The 15796-nt window shown below is 43.1% G+C and overlaps 1 protein-coding gene across 6 annotated transcripts in view; it reads right to left on the minus strand.

Annotated features, from left to right (window-relative positions):
• FRMD4B (FERM domain containing 4B) overlaps window positions 1-15796 on the minus strand; it is a 365011-nt gene that overhangs the window by 143459 nt on the left and 205756 nt on the right. The window contains exon 1 of one of the 6 annotated variants that reach the window (XM_058288634.1): window positions 300-369. The exons of the other annotated variants lie outside the window; for them this stretch is intronic. The gene's annotated coding sequence lies outside the window, so the exon portion shown is untranslated. Of the gene's footprint in view, window positions 1-299; window positions 370-15796 lie in introns of those variants that run through there. 6 annotated transcript variants of the gene reach the window in all.

Genomic DNA, 15796 nt, shown 5'->3' on the forward strand with positions numbered 1-15796 from the left:
TTCAATGACAAGAATTTTATTCAAAGGGAGCTGTACAGGGAGCACAATAATTGTATCTATAACTACAGAATCCCTCTGAACCCCACAGAGACCATGAGAATGGTTTCTGATTTGACCCCTACCCAACGGGTGCTAAGAACAGCAATACCTCACACAGAACAAAACAAAAGGAAAGATCTCTCTGGAAAGTTCCACTTAAAACCCACCCAGACTGATGCCCTTCCCACTACCACCTCCCCGCTCCAAGCCCCGGAATTCAGAGGTTAAACCCGCTGTGCACATTGGCTTCATTCTCCCACCTCAGACTGTGGCTGCCCTGCCTTGGTGCCCCGGGTGATAAGAGTGGATATCCTCAGCCTGCCAGCGCTGAATGCTGGGGGGAAAGGCTTTGTCCAGCTGGTCAGTGGTCAAATGAGGAAAATGAGAAGGGAAGTGAGAATCAGCCACAGGCCAGACCTCTGGTTTCGTGGTGCACCCAGATGCAGGTTCAAGTCTGCGTGAAAACGACCCCCGAATCCCTCTCCCTGATTTGGGAGGAGATGACAGAGGAGAGTGAGTTGGGAAGAAACCAAAAAGTAAACTGAGGCAGGACAGTGCAGGATCCTTCACAACAACTCAGGTAGTGTGGAGAGCAATAGGGAAATAACCACAATAAAAAGACCCAAACCCCAGTACTGTTTGGAATACGGAAATGTGAAAAGGAAGTAGCAAGCTTGCTTTTATTTCCCCCTCTCTGGTTACCTTTTGACCTTTTCTGAAAACTTAGCCTCATAAAAACCACATCGCAGGCAGCGTTTTCCAAGGGGAGACCCATCCAGGGTCTGATCCACCCTCATCCCTCGCCTGGACATGTGCAGAACCAGCTCTCTGACCAGGCTCTGTGCTTCTAATCCAACCCCATACATGGTCATGTGAGTGATGTCTTCAAAATATACATCAAATCCCTTCACATCACTGCTTAAAACTGTCCAGTGGCTTCCATTCATTTCAGTGGAGAACCAAAGTCCTTAACCTCACCTAGAATGCCATGAGACCCCCCCCCCACCCTAATGTTGTCTTCACCCATCTACCTTGCCCCCGATGTTCCAGGCGCACCAGCCTCTGTTCCTTTCTCAAAACACCAAGACTTGGCACCTGATGTTCCTTCTGGCTGGAAGGCTTTGCCCCAGCTCATTGATGACTGGGCTTCTTCTCATCTTAGAAGTCTTAAATCCATGTCACCATCCCAGGAGGGCCACCCTGACCTCAGTCTCAAGTAAAACCTGGGCACTCTGTTATATCATGCTGTCTTGTTCCCTTTATACCGAATGTTTCTTATTTATTTGCTCTTTATCCTTCTCTTTCACCACTAGAATGTAAGTTCCACAGGAGAAGGGACCTTGATTGTTTTGTTCACCATAATATCCCCAGGGCCTAGGACAACTCAGAATGTAAATAAACATCTGCCAAGTGAAGGAATGTCCTAAGCATTTGGAACCCAGACACAGTCAACACTGAAATTAATTCACAAACGATTTAAATTTATACAGTATAATCCCAAACACCTCCCAAGACAAGGCTTATGCACACACACACACAAACATTTCCACCCAGAGAACACGGTGTGCTATTAAACTCATCAGATGAGATATTCTGGAGGAACTGGAGAGAGGTAGAAAGGACTTATCTAGGATGTTTTTACTCTGGGATCCATTGAGCAGCTGGAGTTTTATATTTCACCCAAATGATGTCAATCTCAGGCAAACAGGGCCCCTTTATATCATCCCTGGGTGTTGCCTGAATATGAGCTATTGACACTCCCATTCAGAGGATGGCCTAGGCTGACACAGCCATCCCCGAAGGGAGTCAGCTGTGATATCCCCCCAAGTTCTTCCAAGACATTGCCTACCCCTTCAATGTGCAACCAGTGGGAACTTCTTTCGTAAGTATCAATAAACTATTCTCCTGGCTTCTATTAAGCACTGTCTATGTGTCACATGGCTTCACATGTGCAGTGTCTTCTTTCATGCTGATAACAACCCTAGGAGGTAGGAAGTGTTATTGCTGAGATTTTACAGTTGACAAAACTGAGGCACAGGGAGCTTAATTAAGTAACTTAGACAAGATCATACTGCTGTAAAGCGGGCAAGAGTCTTAGGTTCCACCAGTTGGACCGAGGCAGGACTCTTGTGCATCCTTAGCAGGCTCAGAGAAGGAAAAAGAGGGACAGCATGGCAGGAAGAAAGACAAGCAGTATAAAAGAAGGGGGAGAAGAAAGGGAAGCAGGAGGGGAAGAAGTGACAAAGAAGCGAGAGAATTCAGCTGAGAGAGGATGAAATCGAGTAATTTCTTTTATTTATAGGGGCCATTTATGTTTTCATAACAACACTGTGAAGTAGATTCCATTACTAGCTTCATTTTATGGGCAAGAAAATTGAGGCTTGGAGAAGGTACATGATGAACCCTACCCCACAAGGTCATATAGTGAGGAAGAGGAGGAGGAGGAAATGACTCAGCCCTTCTGGCTCCAGAGTCCATGCTCTTAACTGCTATATTATGCTATTTCTGTTATAAGGCCTTTTTCATCTAGTACATCACCTGTATCGAGACATATGTAGCTTAGGCATGTAATGTATCTTTTTCTTACAGTTAAAAATTTATTGTGGCAAAATATAGACAACACAAAAATTGCCATTTTAACCATTTTGAACCGTGCAAATTTATTGGCATAAATGACATGCTAACATCATCTTGATCACAGGAAATAACAATTCTGGAAAAGGATGATCTAGATTCATCAAGTGAGAGTTGCCTGGCTCACACCATTATCTGGGACAAGACTAGAACAGGAGCAGGGTTTTCACAATTGCCACCCCTTGGCTGTCTCCTGGTCTGCAGTAAGGAAATATAGGTAACTACTGAAACAGCATCTCTGTGTTTGCTGTTGATTCTCAATGAGTGGTTAGGATGGACTTACTCCCCAGCTGTTGGGTTGCTGACTCTACCACGTGCATGAAGACTCTGGGTACAGGATTTTTTTTTTCTTTATTTAGTGGTACGGTTTTTTTTGTTTGTTTGTTTCTTTTTTGTGTGTTTTTTTGTTTTGTTTTTTTGGGATAATACTTTTGAGTTAAGTGACCTCCTGGGCCTGACTTCACATTACTCTTGGCTTATGATGTAGCTTAACACACAATACAATTACTTTACTATAGAAAAGCGCTTGAAGCATGTGCTCATTCATTCACTCAGCCAATATTTACTGAACCCTTTCTAAGAGTGAGCATTGTGCTAGATACCAATACATGTCAGGAAATGCAACTGACAAGGTTGCTGTCTCTTGGAGTCTGTGCTAGAGCAGGATTCCTCCATCTCAGTACTACTGACATTTTGGGCCAAAAAAATTCTCTGTTGCTGGTATCCTGTGTACTGTAGGATGTTTAGCTGCATCTCTGGCCTCTGCCCACAAGATGCCAGTAGCACCTTCCCTGCCCCCACCAGGTGTGACAACCAAATACGTCACCAGACATTGCCAAATATCCCTTGGGAATCAAAATCATCCCTGGTTGAGAACCACTGTCGTAGAGGTAAGGAGGAAGAAAAGAAACATTAACAATCAAACAAAAATTTTCAGGTAACAATAAGAGCTTTGAAGAAGATAAATTGATAATGGGATTGAGTTCTGTGGATGTCACAACTCAAATTTCCTTACCCAGGAAGTAGGAGAAATGAGGAAAGGGATGGAGAGAACATTTATTGGATCACTGGGCTTGACAAGCAGCTGTAAGTTGAGTCTGGGGAGCTCTTTGGGGGACCTTGGCATTCAGCGACAAAGCTTCTTTCTCTCTGGCAAAGTGGGGGGAAAGCAGAGCAGGAAGACTGGCCAATGACAGCCATTTCTCCACCTCCAACATCAATCTGGCCAGCAATTCCAGCCAGCTTTGGGCAGACATTCCCCAGGGAGGGCATTCTCATAAAAGATGATCTCTTATCAGATTATAGCCTGATACTCACAAGGCTGGTGAAAAGAAAGGTCAGGTTTCAAGGAAGAAAGGAAGAAAGAAACAAGACAACTTACTAAGCCTGGAACTGAAAGCTCTCAAGAGAAAGCAGCCTGGTGTCAACCAGACATGCACAGGATTTAGTCAGGAGGCTTGAATTTGTGTCCCAGCTCTGCCATTTAACTAAAAGTATGGTCTGCATTTAACTAAAAGTATGGTCTCTTTGTAAACCTCAGTTTCTGCTCTATAAAATGAGAATGATAATAACCTCATTTAGCTTTGGCTGTCTTTTTTATCCCCCCCCCCCCCCCCCCCCCCGCTTCCCCTCCTCCCACCCTGCTGTTTTTGCTGTCTATGTTGTCTTCTCTTCTCATTTTCTCTCCTCTAGGATTCACCTGGATTCGATCCTGGAGACTCCTGATGTGTAGAGAGGTTGCCTGTCAATTGCACCACCTCAATTCCTGGTTTCTGTGCTTCACCTTGACTTTCCACTTGTCTCTCTTTTATTGCATCATCATCTGCTGCATGACTCACTCGTGCAGGCACTGGCTCACCACCTCACCACACGGGCACTGGTTCACCACGCGGGCACATTTTCTCTTCTTCTTTTTCACCGGGAGGCCCCAGGGATTGATCCCAGGTCCTCCCATATGGTAGGCAGAAGCTCTAGCACTTGAGCTACATCTGCTTCCCTGGCTGTCTTTTTATTCATGTAGGCTGAGCCAAAAATCTACCTTAAAGGTGCAATTGATGATATCACCAGGCAAACACTCTATGTATTGGGCATAGATAAGGCGTTGGGGTCTTGCTAAGCACTTGACATGCATTAGCAGCTTTACTCCTTTCACTAGTGCAATGAGAATTATTATCATTTGGAAATGATTTGTACACTAAGTGCAAATATGGTAATCATAAGTGTTATTTTAAGTTGGTTGAATGCTTATTTTTCCCAAGGAAAAAAGAAGTTCTTCTGGATTATTAAGAGGTCAAGCTGTCATTTAAACGGAATACCAATCTATGTGCTAAACCGTAGAGAGAGACAGTAACCCAACAGTTGAGGATTAACTACATACTGATTGCTCTGCCATAATTAACAGACTAACTCAAGCTCACTTTTTTTGCTGTCCATATGCCCAAAGCTTGTAAACTCGTATTTCTCATCTGATTGGGAATGGATCATGTCCTGGGTCAGGCTACTTTTGTTTTCACCAACACAAAATGGAAACTGATATTTACAGATTGTGTTGTCTACATCATGCATGTTTACACACACTTTATCCACCAAATCCTCACAACAATCCTGCGAAGTAGATATTTTTCATCTTCTTTTTTTATACTGAGGACACCAAGACTCTGAGAGGTTGAGGATAACTTGTCCAAGGTCCCACAGCTAACAAATGACTGAGCAAGGTCACCCAGTGGTTCATCAAGCTGCATGAGGGAGAAGAAATTTGAGGACATATCTTCCTGGAAAAGGCTTCACTGAAATGCCAGGATTATCTTTATAAATAATTTGACTACAATTTTCCAATTAGAAACTCATAAGGCATTGATGAAAGACTATCAAAAGTTTATTTTCAGAAAACCTTGCAGGATATTTCTGCTGTTCCTCTCCAGAAAGAAACATCCTCTTTACTTAAAGCCAGTTGTTAGGCTGTATTTTTAGACATCATGGTACAGTATCAACGAGTCAAAAAAGAGAGAGAAAAAAATGGGAGGGCACAGATACTGTAAACAGGAAAATTTACAAAGTGTAACCAAGAAGAGCTGAGGGCACAGCCTGTGGGTTGCAGGGGTTTTCGTTTTTGTCTACAGTTCAGGTTAAGCAGAAATGAAATTCTCTGGTCGCCTTGTAGAAAATGGAAATTTTGTCTTTGGTGATTATGCAAGTAGCAGACACCCTGTGGTTTGGAAACTTTTGCTGTGCCAACTGTCAGTTTGCTCTTTTCCCATGAAAACAGCCTGTAGGAAGGAGCAAATGTACTGCGTCTTTCAAAAACTTGAAAGTAAAGACAAGCACAGCTAGGGTGAAGGGATTTTAAAAATAAACTGCAGCACTTGTAATTTAAAGATATTCTAGGTACTGTTTATTCACTGTACAATACATTTAGAAACCCTGGGCTGAATATAAGCCACCTACAGATGAAACAGATCACACACATTATTCTAAAACCTAAAAATCACAGAAATTAACTAAAAATTAATTTAAAATCCTAAGTCAACTTTATATTAATTTTGGAGCACAAATACATTGTCAGAATTTTCCTGTTTCAAGTTTTCATCAACCCCATTGGAATCTCTGACTTATGCTTTACAAAGTCTCTTTATTTTTTGTGGTCCACATATAAAGCAGAGGGCGAGATAAGTTCCTAGGGAATTTATAATTACTACAAACAGATTTGGTCCAGAGTCCTAGCCTGTCTCTAATTGGTTGGTGGAAATGTCATATTTGGGTAGGGGTAAGGGTAAAGTATTACCAAATTATGAAAACAGAAAAGTCTAACTCACTGGGGACAATACAGAAAAACTCCTAATACTAAAGCCTGAGAATCATATCACTGTCCCTGAAGAAATACCCTCTCTCAACTTAGACGTTTCTAATATTTAGTGATGAACTTCTTTGTCATCTAATGCAGGTTGCGTTTTCAAATGGGATTCAGACTCTAACACCAGAGTCAAAGACCTAAAACCAAAACCAAAGCCGAAGTCCACAGGCCAGGAAGAAGACAGACATAAGGAAAAGGAGCCACAAAGATTTCTGGGCGAGTACCAGGGAACACAATTAGGGAATAAGAATTGCTTTGAGAGAGAGTGTTATGCTTGGGCTGGGTTATAGCAGCTCATGAGATTCACTGTTAAGCACAACCAGTATTAAAAATTAAAGTATATAAACGTGAAGTAAATTAGGGAAGCAGATGTGGCTCAAGCAGTTGATCACCCACCTACCACATGGGAGGTCCTGGGTTCAGTTCCAATGCCTCCTAAAGAACATGAGTGAGACAGTGACCTAACACAACAGCCTGGCATAGTAAGCTTATGCAACAAGGTGACTCGAGGAACTATAACAAGAGACACAACAAGCAGGGAACAGATGTGCCTCAAGCAATTGGGTGCCTCCCTCTCACATGGGAGGTCCCAGGTTTGGTTCCCATGCCTCCTAAAAAAGAAGACAAGCAGATACAGAGAGCACACAGCGAACAGATACACAGGGCAGAGAGTGCGCACAAACCGAGAGTGGGAAGAAATAAATATAATACATCTTAAAAAAAGAAACAAAAACAGTAAATTATATTAAAAATGAAGGCAATACATGTTCAAAAGCCGTCACTTTCTAATAGTTTTTGTTATATTTTACAATGTTTGCTCATGAGTTTCTTTACAGAGATTGAGTCTCTGTGGCAGCAATACTGTTTAATGGTGTGCCACTGCCCAGCTCTTCCCCATTCAGTGATGTCACCTTGATTGCCTGAAATCATCACGGTGAGAATATTTACACCTCAGAAATCGGTGAGCTACAGATCAGCAAGCGCTACAAATCAGGGCTTGCCTGTGCCCTGCTCCCTCTCCTCCCAAGAGAGCTGGTTGTTAAAAACTTACCAGCCCTCCACTGGACAAGTTCAGGGGAGGAAGGAGGTTTCAGGGAAAGTTTGATGTTCACAGCAGTAGGTCTGATGCTGCATCAGGATGTTGAGGCCATTGAGAGACTATGTGATAAAGGTTGAAGAACAGAGCGTTGCATTCAGACAGAACAGGGTTCAAAACCCAGCTTGCTTAACCTTTCTAAGACTCATTTTTCAAAATCTCTAAAATGGAGTATGACAGTTTGATATTATTTATGAATTCCAAAAAGAGGTATTATGATAGCAAACTGATTGGTTCCTCTGGGTGTGATACCCTTTGTATTAAATTCAAAGGTTATGTTTACTTAATTAAATTAAGACTAGGGCTTTAATTCAGCCATATCATTAGGGCATTATGTCCCTGCCCCCTTGGTGGGTGGACACTCACACGGAAAAGGACATGGCAGGGGAAGAGAGACAGCTCATTAGACACAGCAGAGGCTCTGGGAAGAGAGATGAGCTTGATGGTCTATAGCTGACCTTGTGAAGAGACCAGAGCAGCTGAGCCCAGAAAGAAAGCAGTTCTAGGGAGATAGATGAGCCTTATGCCAGCCTACAGCTGAGATCAGCAGAAGCCGGGACCACGGAGACTAAAGAGGAACAAGGAAGGCTGAACCCTTGCCAATATGGTCTGCCATTTTGCTTCAACATGTGGCAAGTGACTGGGTGAGCAAATACCTCTTAAAGTATCTTGAGTTGGACTCTTTAGGGCCTTGGACTATAAGCTTCTACCCCAAATAAATACCCTTTACAAAAGCCAACAGAGTTCTGGTACTTTGCATCAGCACCCCTTTGGCCGTCTAATACATGGAGCTAATACTACCTACCAACAGGGTTGTTGTGGTCATGCATGCCTGGCACTGAGCTTAGCAAACAGAGGCCAGCATAAAAGGTGAGTAATATTTATTATTACACTTCAAAAAATGTCTTTCCTCTACCTTTATCCTGGAATGTAAGCTCCACAAGGGCAGGGATTTGTTTGGTCATTTGTTTGTTTGTTTGTTTTGCTTACTGGTACTTTCCTAGCTTCTAAGAGGGTGTATAGTTCATTGTAGGGCTCAATAAATATTTGTGGAATGAATGAATGAATATCCCTTCATTTGCATCTCCTTTTCTGAGTTTTTTTACCCATTTCTACTGTTAAGGTCCCATTGGTGAAATTGAGTTGTACTAGATTTGCAATGTATCTCTAAGTCTAGTACAAACCGACCATCAAACTTGTACTTGTATTTTTTCAGACATCCTCAGGGTATTTCACAAGTAAGCCTGCTACAGATTTAGAAGGCAGAAGGGAAGAAGAAGGTCCAAGAGCGCCTGGCATTAATTCCAATAATTCTAAAACCACTTTGAAAAGCTCTTTTCTACTCTCCTCACCTTCATTTCTCTCCCCTCCATTTGTCTTGGAAAATTTACTGATGACATCATCGATACATTGCAGACATCTCTCCATGACAATAAATCCTTTTTAAGGGTTGCATAGTTTTCCACTTTCATCCTGTAGCACAATTCAGTGAGCCAGAGTCAATCCCCTATTTATGAATATTTCGTGCTTTTGCAAAAGAGCACTGCACTTGTCCAATTATATCCTTAATATAAATTCCTGGAACTGAAATTGCTGGGACTTACTTGTCTTATTGACACACTGGCTTCTACACAGGAATACCAACCTGTCCCACAAACAGCAAGTGGGAGTTTCTGTGTCCTCACATTCTCACCACACAGGTTTTGCTAATCTTTTGAAGTTTTACCAAATTTGAGGGTAACCACTGGAACCTTGCTTTTATCTCTACAATGACCAGTATAGGGTAATTATTATTGTTAATATGTATGGTATAATTTTATCTGTTTAATTACCTGTATAATTTCACTTTACTCCCATTAATAATAAAATTTGTATTTTGTTATTTGCATTAAAAAAAAAGTTTCCATTGGCAACTGAATGATCCCTTTGCCTCTTAACTGCCAGATTCCACCCAGCTGTGTTATATCCTTCTGGAATCCATCAAAGCTTTGGAACTCTTCCCCTGCTAAGGGAGGCTGCTGTGACCTTAAAGCATGGGTGAAAGATGCCTCCAGCTTTTTCATTCACAAGCAAAACTGAGCACGTGTCATTATGCTCTGTCGGCGATTTTCTCCCCACTTTCATTCCTGCTCTATTCTCATCTCAGTTCCGCTCTGCCTCCATCAGAAGGGATGCATCTTGTGAGCGGAAATCTCCCCAACACGTGGGGCTGTATCCAGGGAACCAAATATTTTCCCCTGTGGCTGTGCCTCAGCACTTCTCTGTTGACTTGCTCTCCTGGAGCAGCATTTCTGCCAGGGGTGGGTGGGGCCTGCAACGTTTAAAAAAATCACATGGTGCTTCTGGTAAGAGTGGCCTCAACAGACCGTTGGTTGTACAAAATCAAGGGAAGTCATTAGCTTCACACTTGCCTTAGGCAGGGGATGATGCAGGGTGGGTTGGCAGCACTCAGGTTTGGGGCAGCTCTGATGGCTGTTACACGCTCTGCCTCTAACTCACTGGTGACACCAGGTACCCCACTTACCTGCTGTGAGGAGCTGCCATAACACAGGGACAGTTTTGCTTTAGCATACCCTAAGTAGCACTTACAGTTTTTTGTTGTTGTTTTTTTTTAGGATAGTGTAGTATTTAAGAGGTGTTTAGAGGGTGAAGGTCAAGAGCATAGGCTCTGAAAACAGACAGACTTGGGTTTGAACCCCAGCTGTTTCCTTTACTGTGGCCTTGAGCAGGGTAGCTCTCTTCCCTGAGCTTGGTGTCCTCATCTGAAAATGGGCATAATAATAGCACTCACCTCCCTGGACTGCGAGAATCACCCGAGATAGTACATACACGTGTGTGTATTAGCATGTGCATATGCTGTGCATATGTATAGATACATATAAAATGCTTAGCAGAGGGAAACGGACTTGGCCCAGTGGTTAGGGCGTCCGTCTCCCACATGGGAGGTCCGCGGTTCAAACCCCGGGCCTCCTTGACCCGTGTGGAGCTGGTCCATGCGCAGTGCTGATGAGCGCAATGGGTGCCCTGCCACGCAGGGGTGTCCCCCGCATAGGGGAGCCCCACGCGCAAGGAGTGCGCCCCGTAAGGAGAACCGCCCAGCAGGAAAGAAGGTGCAGCCTGCCCAGGAATGGCGCTGCCCACACTTCCCGAGCCGCTGACGACAACAGAAATGGACAAAGAAACAAGATGCAGCAAAAAGACACAGAGAACAGACAACCAGGGGCGGGATTAAATAAATAAATAAATCTTAAAAAAAAAATGCTTAGCAGAGTGGGAGCTCTCTGAATGGTAACAATTACTAGCAATATTACTATATCTTTCACGAATCTACACCAAGCAATTGCTACCTGCTCCTTCAGGGTAGATGCTCTCCAAGGCCATGCTCAGGTGCTGGGCAGGTGGGGAGCTGCTGCTCCTCTGCCCTTGAAACCCACAGAAGAGAAAGGAGCAAGTAGCTCCAGCCATCTGGAAATCTGGTATGAGCCCTCTACTTAGTATTAACATGGTCTTGCATGTCTGGGGGGTTTTAAGCTTTTAAATTGCTTTCTTCTCTATTTCCTTTTTTGAACTTTACCTTAAGTCTTGCCAGGCTGAAGTCTCATACCCCTATTTTACAGAAGAGGCAACTGAGGCCCAAATAAGAGATGTGACTTCTCTGCAGTCACGCAGCTAGACAGAGCCAGGACTCCTGATACTTGACTGCCTTAAACAATCTCCTGGTCCTTACTAGAGTGTTCAGCTAAAAGCAGAAACAAACAAACAGAAAAAAAGAAAGATATAAGCCAACTTTGGTATGGGAAGGCTTCATCTGGTGCATTTTCCAGTGGGTTGGCTTCCATCACGTTGAATGAGAACTGTGAAGAGAATGCAGCTCTCCGAACCCCAGGGTGCTTTCTGAGCTCTGCAGTGCTCCATCAGCGCTGCCCTGGCTGCCTCGATTGTGCAGCTTGTCAGTCCCTGAAGCCTTGTATGCTACTGAAGTGAATAAAGAGAAATGCACTTTTAAAAAATTGGAGAATTTTACAACAGCCCTGAGATAATTGGTTTTTCTGGTTTGGGAACTGTTATTGCAACTACCGTCGCCTTTTTAAAAAGTTTAATACACTGGAGCAGGGAAGAGTTTTACCAAAGACAAATTATTGTTTTAAACAAGAAAAGTGAATTCTATGGTGTTGGGAGCTGGCTGCCTGAAGTAGAGATAAAAATTCTGTCTCTTCTGACTGCTGAAATCATCACTTCTCCTTTTAAGGCCTTCAACTGATTGAATGAATCTCACTGTTGAAGGCAGTCTACTCAGCTGATTGTAGATTGATGTGATCAGCCATAGATGCAGTCAATATACTGATGAATTAAGTCCACAAAATGTCCTCATAGTAACAATCAGGCCAGTACTTACCTGACCAAACAACTGGGCACCATTACCTGGCCAAGTTGACACATGAAGTTAACCATCATAGTGACCAAACAGGAGAGAATGTACAGAGCTAACAAGGGGTTACACTAGCGATTCTCAAAGTGTGGTCCCTTGGCCACCAGCAGGAGCATCAAATGGGAGCCTGTTGGAAATAATGGGTGGTGCCCATCAACCCAAAATACGCAAACCACTGGGTAGATCATTGACTACGCTGTGCATTCTCATAAGGACTTTGAGTTTCTGGCAGTGGTGGAGAGCCACCAGAGGCTTTTAGGCATGCGGGAGGTGTGACTGAGGACATTTCTACAAGATGACTCTGGCTACTGTGAGGAGATGAGATTGTGGAGGGCACAAAAAGGGAAGAAGAAAAATAATCAAGAAAGCTTTTGCCATGGTCTTCATTTGTAAAATAAGGATAAAAACATGACTGTGGCAGATTGAGATTATTTATGATTTCCAAAAAGAGAGATTACATTTGTAAACTGGTCTGTTCCTCTGGGTGTGATCCCCTTTGATTGTATAGATTCAGCGGAGATGTCTTTGATTAGATTATGCTAAGATTAAGGTTTTGAATAGACCACTTCATTAGGGTGTGACTCAGGGTTGAGTCCCTGCACCTTCTGTGGGCTATATAAATGGACGCTCACTCAATAAGACACAGAGAGAGATACACAGAGGAAGAGAGAGAGCCCGGTAGACACGGAAGAGGAGATTTGATACTGAGGCCCCAGGGAGAGATGGGCCATTTGACTGAGAGTTTGCAGCTGAGAGAACAGAGCAGCTGAGCCCTATGCCAGCCTACTGCTGAGATCAGAAGAAGCTGAGCTTTAAGGGGAAAGAGGAAGCCTGAACCCTCGCAGACATCCCCCGCCATCTTGCTTCAATACGTGGCAAAAGACTGGTGAGAAAAGTGACCTTGAGTTGGATTCTTTAGGGCCTTGTAACTGTAAGCTTTTACCCAAAATAAATACCCTTTATAAAAAGCCAACAGATTTCTGGTACTCTCCATCAACAGCCCTTTGGTTGACTAATACAATGACCAACCCCATAAGGTTGTTATGGGGATTACATGAGTTAAAACATGTAAAGAACTTATGCTTGGCACACAGTAAGCACCCAATAAATATTAAAGCTATTCAGTTTTGCTTCTTAATTCTCTCTTCCAAACTCTTATTAGCTAATAACCAAATACATATCCCGTATCACCCCACCCCTACCTTAGATCCCTTTAATTTTGCCATTGTTGCCAATTCAGCTGGTGGGCTGGTAAAATATCTTTGTGGGCTGGTAAATCTGTCAGATGTTTACAAGCCTGCTTGAGGTCAGGGCAAAGACTCATGGTGTTCAGTTTCTTTCATTTTTTTTTTTTCCCCAATGAGATTTAATTGCTGGCATAGAACAGGAAACTTTGTAGAACCTGAGTTTTAAAATCAGTTCTATCATTAACGTTTTCACATCTGTAAAACAGGAAGTGCCATAAGCAGGGAGGTGAGACAGCATACGGTTAAGAGCAGAACTGTGGCATCAGGCACACCTGGGTGCAAGCCCTGACTCCAATGATAGTAGGTGGGAAATACACAAGTCATTTAACCCCTTTAAATCTGTTTCTTCACCTGAAAGGTATGGATAATAACAGTATCTATCTCAGAGAATTGAGGCTGAAACAGGAGAAGGCAGAGAAAGCACCGAGTGTGGTCCCGGGGACCCAATGTTGGCAGGTTAACTATTGAACCTGTCACAGGCACAAGGTGGCTACATGAACCATTAAGAAAAATACAGTTCTGCAAGCTCCAGAAAAGGTGGAAAATATTTTGGTTGGGAGAGACATCAATGGGACAGGCACATGAAAAAGATAAAACATCCCTAGGTAGCTAGTGCTTATACACACACACATAAATATACACATATATGCACACATCTGCTAAATGTACATGTGTACGTAACATGAAATTAGTCTGAAATAACCCAGCCACCCAGCTCAGGAGACCATCCCTTATGTTTTCATATCATAGACATATGAGCTTTCTGAGAAGGTCTTCTTGATGAGGGGTTTAGTTGCAGAGCTGACTTAATTCGATCAGAAAAAACTCCCATCCCTTACACAAATGGCTAAGCCCTGCCTGGTCCCTGCCTGCCTTTCCCCTTGCCTTCTCTTCCTTTCTTCCTCATTCTCTGGACACCAGCCACACTGGCCCTCCTCTAGTTCTTCCTCTGAATGAGCTCTTTCCCTTCTCAAGGCTCGAGGGGGTTGGGAAAGAGCCTCGTTAACCTGACTTAGCCTTTAAAACATTGATTATACATCATTTTCTCAGGGTGAAGACTCTGGAGTCGGACTTCCCAAAGTTCAAATCCTGACTCAGATGTTCTGCTAGTTGCCTGACCATGGGCAAATCCCCTCATCTCTTTGTTACTTGGTTTCTTGATCTGCATCGTGGAAACAATAATGGTGCCTTCCTATGAGGTTTAAATGAGCTGATGCATACAGAGTATTAGGAAAAGCACTGGGAACTCTTATTATTAAGTGCTGTTTGTTCTTTCAACTCTCTATACTTATCTTTGGCAGCACTTTTCACAATTGTAATTAAATAGGATGTGCTTTGTTATTTAATATCTGCCTCCCCCATGAGAATAGAAGCTTCACAGGCAGGAATCAGATCTGTCTCCTTAACCACTGTACCCCCAGCTTGTACACTGCACGGTGCCTAAGAGACTGCTAAAAAGTATCTGCTGAATGATAAATTGAGTTGCATATTCATTTTACAAAAATTGGGAAGACGGTGCAGTATTCTTTCTTACAAAACATAGAGAAGTATCACTAGTCGATCTGTAGCTTCTGTTAAAAACAAGAGAAAAGAAATACTGCCAATGAGATTGGCGGCTCCTTGGCCCTCCGTACTTGCTCTAACCGAGGAGTGCCTTCACCTCCAGGTGGGCACCTGGGGATGTAAGAGTTACCACGAACAACCTCCGATTCCTCCACCGCAAATGTAGTGGTTACTGCAAAATCTCTGCAGATTTCCAGATGAATCCCCTAAAGTCAGATGACTGTTTTAATGCTGAACAGAGCAATTACTTTCAGGTCCCACTAGAGTGACCTGATTCTCAGCTCAACACAAGGCCAAGTACCAAGAGGAAACCTGCCTCTCTGTACCCAGGTTGTTGCTAAAGGTATGACTCCTGCTCCCAGAGGAGCAGTATAAATAGCTGCAGGACTTTCTTGCAGATTCTAAATACCATCTGTAGAGTCCATGTCAATTCAGGGATGAAACACTATCAGAGTTGGTTAAAATAAGGTTAAGTGCTAAAGGATTCCAGAAAAACTCATTTCTTGGGCATCACACAGAGGCCAACAAAGGCCTCACCATTTCTCTGAAAGCCACACATGGTTCACTTAAGACTGTACTACTTAGCTGGGATACAAAGACCCACATAAGTCTATTAATGAGGTTTAAAGGATTCTGAAAACACCCCAACTATAAGCAAAACCTGCATTAATGAAGTTTTTTTCTAGGAAGACTTTCTATAACTTTCATGAGATTTTTATCAGGTCCATGTCCTTAAAACAGTTGAGAACCATGTCTAAATCAACTCCTGATGTCATGCACAAGCCTGAAGCCTACAATGGACATACTAAATTACTTGTTTGTGAACATCTACCTAGGGAAATCCAGACAGACGTCTGCAAGGTTAAGTGATCTCAAGTGTCCAAAATGAGGGAAGGCTGATGAATATCCTGACAGTGTTAGGATGCAGAGTGATCCAA

Source organism: Dasypus novemcinctus, chromosome 26 (assembly GCF_030445035.2).
Source record: "Dasypus novemcinctus isolate mDasNov1 chromosome 26, mDasNov1.1.hap2, whole genome shotgun sequence".
NCBI lineage: Eukaryota > Metazoa > Chordata > Mammalia > Cingulata > Dasypodidae > Dasypus > Dasypus novemcinctus.